This window comes from Eurosta solidaginis, chromosome X, assembly GCF_040869045.1.
Source record: "Eurosta solidaginis isolate ZX-2024a chromosome X, ASM4086904v1, whole genome shotgun sequence".
Classification (NCBI taxonomy): Eukaryota; Metazoa; Arthropoda; class Insecta; order Diptera; family Tephritidae; genus Eurosta; species Eurosta solidaginis.
In genome coordinates this window covers 203,821,486-203,828,814 of record NC_090324.1, presented here as the reverse complement: position 1 = coordinate 203,828,814, position 7,329 = coordinate 203,821,486, and positions in this window count along the sequence as shown.

Below are 7,329 nucleotides of genomic sequence, written 5' to 3'. Positions count from 1 at the left end.
CGCTCGGATTCGACATACAATATGTAGGTCCCGTCCGGGATATTTGTAGAGAAAATCAAGAGGAGCACAACGCAAATTGGAAGAGAAGCTCGGCCTAAAATCTCTTCGGAGGTTATCACGCCCTACATTTATTTTTATTTTTTTTATTTATTTTAGAAGCTGTGTCACCAGCGGCAGAAGACTAAAGGTCAAGCAGGTAATTAGTAAAACAATATCCATTAATCAAGGACAGTTTTCAGCTAGCATGGGACGCCCTCAAAGCTCGGTACGCAAACCACAATAAATAATTATTTATGTACCCTGGCAGCGCAAGGTATCCCAACCTATAATTGGGACCCCATCCTTGTGTATATATGCCCGTCGAAACTTCACACTTCAAATCTCTCTCTATGGGAACAATCTCTAAGTTCCCGAAAAGAATTTCCGCTGTCGGAAGACATGGACAAATTTGTTGTTGTTGTTGTTGTAGCAGTGTAACCTCAAGATATGAAGTAGTGGAGAGGTTGTACACTTACCGGCCGGGAAAGCCGAAACCCCTACTCCGAATTTCGTTCCCAGGTCCACAAACCAAAACTCTACCCAAAACTCAACATTCACAAAACAGGAACTAAACACAAAACTTTCACACAGAACCCCTTTAAGTCTCTTGTAAGCTGTGTAATGCGAACCATGCAATGAAGTTTTGCTTAAAACTTAAAGCGCTCACGGTCTCAGACCGCCTCAAATTTGTAAGAGACAACAATTATTGCGGGAATTGTCTGTCGTACTCTCACCTCCAACGTGATTTCCAGAGCAAGTTTTCATTCATTTACTGCCAAAGAAGACATCACTTCCTCTTACATTTTCAACCCCAATCAAACACAACTTCGGTGCGGGCTCCAGACCCCAGAGAACCCTGGCCCAGACGTCAACTCAGCACCATAGAGATGGAGAACAACTATCTACGTCAAGGCAAGCAGCGAATCAAGCAGCAGCGCAGAAACCTCAAGATCCCACTCCCAAACACAGTGTCATCACATTTCTCCGTCAGCTGCGAAACAACCCTACTCCCCATGGCAATAGTCCCTATACATTACGCGGAGGAATATCATAAAATTCGTGCGCTCATTAACCAAGGCTCTCAAAAAACGTGTTTGTCAACCCGCGTCCAAAAACCGTTAGGCCTTCCCACAAAACCAATCCACTTTTATATCTCAGGAATGGGAGGAATGGTGGTACAAAAACCGAACAAAACGTTGCTTCTCCGATTTAAGCCAGAGCATTAGGACCAACGTCATTTTGCTGAATACTCTTCAGAAAAGCCCCTCAAAACCGATAGAAGATTTTAAATTAAAAACCGGAACTTTCGTGGTAACTGCGCAATCCGTACCCTTTACCAACTCGCCCAGGATTGCGCAGAAAAATACCTCTCTTGGGGGGGCATGACATTCAGTCCACACTTAACTCTATGACTCAAACTATCGAAGCTCTAAAATCGGCGGGCTTTCCATTGAAATAAATAACTGCAAACAGAACAGAAATTTTCGAATCAATTTCAAACTATGATGTCTTAGATGGGAATAAGATGGAACGAATTAACCGACTCGTTTTCGTACTCATACGACAATTCCCGATTCTAATTCAAATACAAAACGGCCAATACTCTCAGCCGTAGCGAAACTTTTTGACCCGACAGTATGGCTATGATCTTAGCCAAAATCCTCCTCCAACAGCTATGGTTAGAAGGTACTGACTGGGATGAATAGGTCAAACCCGCATCTGTTCATAAGGGGAACACTTTCCGGGAAAGTCTTCCAGCCATATGCAATATACGTATTCCACGATGGGTGCAATTTGCCCCAAATAAATGCATCCAAATACACTGTTTCTCAGATGCCTCAGAAAAAACATATGCAGCATGCGTCTATATCAGAGTACAATATGATGAAAACTCCTTCTCAACTCATCTTTTCTTGGCTAAAACCAAAGTCGCTCCTCTACAGACGATTAGCTTGCCACGATTGGAAGTCTGTGGCGCAGTACTGTTATCAAAATTAGTAGCAAACACTAAATCCCAATTAAGTCTGCCACCACACGAACTGCCACTCTGGTCGGACTCCGCCATCGAGTTGGCTTGGCTAGAAAAACCCCCACATACATGGAAAATTTACGTGGCAAATAGAATCACCCTGATTCTACAGAACATTAGTAACGCATCTTGGCGCCACGTACCCAGTGCTGATAACCTCGCCAATTTAGGAAATCGAGGGTGCAAGCCGCAAGACTTAGCTGACTCCTCGTTATGGTGGAATGGACCCCAATGTCTCTCTGAACAAGCTCGTTCTGGGCAAAATATGTTCCTCTACCTCAACTCCTCCGGAGAAGAAACTCGTCGAAGCCTGGTAAGCCGTCGATTACGCCGATATACTGCAAATATTCTCATCATATCCGCGCGCGTTAAGAGTTGGGGCCTTCATGTACCGGTTTATCTGCCACACCCAGAAACAACCAATTTCAACGCCATCATTTCCCGGCCGAAATTACTCAATTAAAAGCAGCAAGAAAAGTTCGTTGCTGACGCTAAATCCCGTGCTAGATAAAGTTGGCATCCTGCGGCTTGACGGTCGTATAGATAATGCTGATATGAGTTATAACGAGCACTATCCAATAATAATTCCAGGGGATCAATTCCCGTTCGATGAAGTGATGAATTGAAAAAAAAAAAAAATTCAAGCATTCGGCGATTCCTGTTCTTTGCAATACTCGTTGTGAAAATCTAATAACGAGCATTGTGGTGAGTAAAAAAAATTACATTTTCTGTAAAAAAAAAAACTTTTCAATAAGAAAAAAAGAAAATGCCCATTATTCGCCTTTTGATTTCTTTGAATTCTCATTTTCCTACCGCGACTGCATCTCATTCCATCAGGATGTTTTCTGCAATCTCATCTTCGCGATCACAGAATCGACAGAGGCTACTAGACGATATACCTAGTTTATCCATGTAGCTCTTAAGCCTGTGAGTGGGACACTATCGGCATGATGAGCTCGGGTCCTATTGGCTTTTCCACCACCGCCAACCTGGCAAGCTCGTTACCATCCACTCCTCTGAGTCCAGGTACCCAGGCTAAACGGATGGTGTTATTGGCCCCTAGACTGCTTAACCTCTCTACGTACGCAAGGACTGTTGATGATTTAATCTCAACTGAAGATAATGCGTTGAGCGCAACCTGACTGTCGCTGAGTATAGCGATTCTCTCGTTTGTATATCCCCGCTGTAAATTTATTTCTGCACACCGGCTCATGGCGAATACTTCGGCTTGGAAGATGCTCGGATATTTTCCGATTGGTAGGGATATTTTGGTTCGGGGCCGAAGATCCCCCCGGTGTCTTCGAGCCATCGGTGTACTATATTATAGTGTGTGTAATGTAACTGCTTGGCCCAGGGCGAGAAGGGTGGCGGTTAGGAATGGTGGGGGCCCGGCTGAGGCTCGTCAGCGTTGAGGCGCGGTTCTTGCCACCTTAATCGACCCACAGTTACAAAAATAAAACTTTAGATATCATGCCTAGATGAGAAGAATATAGGGACCTGTGAAAGATAACGAAAAAGTAAGCGGGAGAAGACCGTCCGTGTCAGGCGGAGTCATCGCACCCATCATGTTCATGAGGCATGGACAACCTTGAACTCCACTTTGACTCCGATAACCGAGTGGAGTTCCCTTGTGTTGGCGTTCGTCCGTCTGTGATGGTCTGGTCTAAATCATCGTCAGTCAGTAAGTTGCAACATCTAACCCATTCCTATTGTGCCATAAGGGCAGCACCCACACTAACACAAAAGAAAACTTAGAGGGCCAGCATTTTTCCTAATGTTGTTTCAACTAATAAAATCAACATAACTCATTTCCTCTTCATGCAAGTTTATTTTTCACAAATTCTATGTTTACTTATACCTAGTGATTTGTATTGGTAATTCTAAATTCTTTTTGTTGTTATATCGGCCTACTGATTTTAAGATCGCGGGTTCGAATCGAGCTCAAGGCCTAACAATAATTTTTTATCATTATTATTGTTATGATAAATTTTTTCTTAATTGAAACAATTTTTAAATTAGAATAGAAGAAAGAAAAAATTTTAGACAACTGCCAAAGCTCGTTGTATAGATCCATTTCGGGAACTGCTAAATTCCTTCATCGGCAACGTTTAGGTGCCGCTGCTATAACCATTCAGCCACCACAGCGGTTTTTTGTTTGTCCTCATTAATCCTACTTCTATTCTGGTTCGTGCCAATTGATATTCACACCACTGCGACATCTGTTGCAGAATAGCTGTGAAAATTGGACTTGTTTGTTGGCAATGCTGCCATAGTGTCATATTTTATTGACACTTGTTTTTCCCCTTGCTCTGGGATGTATTAACAATTTTTGTTGTTATATCGGCCTACTGATTTTAAGATCGCGGGTTCGAATCGAGCTCAAGGCCTAACAATAATTTTTTATCATTATTATTGTTATGATAATTTTTTTCTTAATTGAAAAAATTTTTAAATTAGAATAGAAGAAAGAAAAAATTTTAGACAACTGCCAAAGCTCGTTGTATAGATCCATTTCGGGAACTGCTAAATTCCTTCATCGGCAACGTTTAGGCGCCGCTGCTATAACCATTCAGCCACCACAGTGGTTTTTTGTTTGTCTTCATTAATCCTACTTCTATTTTGGTTCGTGCCAATTGATATTCACACCACTGCGACATCTGTTGCAGAATAGCTGTGAAAATTGGACTTGTTTGTTGGCAATGCTGCCATAGTGTCATATTTTATTGACACTTGTTTTTCCCCGTGCTCTGGGATGTATTAACAATTTTTGTTGTTATATCGGCCTACTGATTTTAAGATCGCGGGTTCGAATCGAGCTCAAGGCCTAACAATAATTTTTTATCATTATTATTGTTATGATAAATTTTTTCTTAATTGAAAAAATTTTTAAATTAGAATAGAAGAAAGAAAAAATTTTAGACAACTGCCAAAGCTCGTTGTATAGATCCATTTCGGGAACTGCTAAATTCCTTCATCGGCAACGTTTAGGCGCCGCTGCTATAACCATTCAGCCACCACAGCGGTTTTTTGTTTGTCTTCATTAATCCTACTTCTATTCTGGTTCGTGCCAATTGATATTCAAACCACTGCGACATCTGTTGCAGAATAGCTGTGAAAATTGGACTTGTTTGTAGGGAGATGTAGTAGGATTAATGAAGACAAACAAAAAACCGCTGTGGTGGCTGAATGGTTATAGCAGCGGCGCCTAAACGTTGCCGATGAAGGAATTTAGCAGTTCCCGAAATGGATCTATACAACGAGCTTTGGCATTTGTCTAAAATTTTTTCTTTCTTCTATTCTAATTTAAAAATTTTTTCAATTAAGAAAAAATTTATCATAACAATAATAATGATAAAAAATTATTGTTAGGCCTTGAGCTCGATTCGAACCCGCGATCTTAAAATCAGTAGGCCGATATAACAACAAAAATTGTTAATACATCCCAGAGCACGGGGAAAAACAAGTGTCAATAAAATATGACACTATGGCAGCATTGCCAACAAACAAGTCCAATTTTCACAGCTATTCTGCAACAGATGTCGCAGTGGTGTGAATATCAATTGGCACGAACCAGAATAGAAGTAGGATTAATGAAGACAAACAAAAAACCGCTGTGGTGGCTGAATGGTTATAGCAGCGGCGCCTAAACGTTGCCGATGAAGGAATTTAGCAGTTCCCGAAATGGATCTATACAACGAGCTTTGGCAGTTGTCTAAAATTTTTTCTTTCTTCTATTCTAATTTAAAAATTTTTTCAATTAAGAAAAAATTTATCATAACAATAATAATGATAAAAAATTATTGTTAGGCCTTGAGCTCGATTCGAACCCGCAATCTTAAAATCAGTAGGCCGATATAACAACAAAAATTGTTAATACATCCCAGAGCACGGGGAAAAACAAGTGTCAATAAAATATGACACTATGGCAGCATTGCCAACAAACACGTCCAATTTTCACAGCTATTCTGCAACAGATGTCGCAGTGGTGTGAATATCAATTGGCACGAACCAGAATAGAAGTAGGATTAATGAAGACAAACAAAAAACCGCTGTGGTGGCTGAATGGTTATAGCAGCGGCGCCTAAACGTTGCCGATGAAGGAATTTAGCAGTTCCCGAAATGGATCTATACAACGAGCTTTGGCAGTTGTCTAAAATTTTTTCTTTCTTCTATTCTAATTTAAAAATTTTTTCAATTAAGAAAAAATTTATCATAACAAAAATAATGATAAAAAATTATTGTTATGCCTTGAGCTCGATTCGAACCCGCGAATTCTAAATTCTTTTATTTCTTATCCTGATTAAAATATTCATCAATCAAAATAAACAAAAAACAAGTAAGGAAGGCTAAGTTCGGGTGTAACCGAACATTACATACTCAGTTGAGAGCTATGGAGACAAAATAAGTGAAAATCACCATGTAGGAAAATGAACCTATGATAACCCTGGAATGTGGTTGTCGGACATGTGTATCAGAAGGAAGGTATTAAAGGGTATTTTAAGAGAGAGTAGGCCATATTTCTATGGATGGACACCATTTAGGGATATCGCCATAAAGGTGGACCAGGGCTGACTCTATAATTTGTTTGTACGATATAGGTATCAAATGAAAGCTGTTAATGAGTATTTTAAAAGGGAGTGTGCCTTAGTTGTATATGTGAAGGCGTTTTCGAGATATCGCCATAAAGGTGGACCAGGGGTGACTCCAGAATGTGTTTGTACGATATGGGTATCAAATGAAAGGTGGTAATGAGTATTTTAAAAGGGAGTGATCCTTAGTTCTATAGGTGGACGCCTTTTCGATATATCGCCATAAAGGTGGACCAGGGGTGACTATAGAATGTGGTTGTACGATATGGGTATGAAATGAATGGTGTTAATGAGTATTTTAAAAGGAAGTGGGCCTTAGTTCTATATGTGGACGCCTTTTCCAGATATCGCCATAAAGGTGGGCCAGGGGTGAATCTATAATGTGTTTGTACGATATGGGTATCAAATTAAAGGTATTAATGAGGGTTTTAACAGCGAGTGGCCCTTATATGTATATGTGAAGGCGTTTGCGAGATATCGAACAAAATGTGGACCAGGGTGATCCAGAAAATCTTCTGTCGGGTACTGATAATTTATTTATATATGCAATACCACGAACAGTATTCCTGCCAAGATTCCAAGGGCTGTTTTTTTCCCCCTGCAGAACTTTTTCATTTTCATCTACTTAATATGGTAGGTGTCACACCCATTTTACAAAGTTTTTTCTAAAGT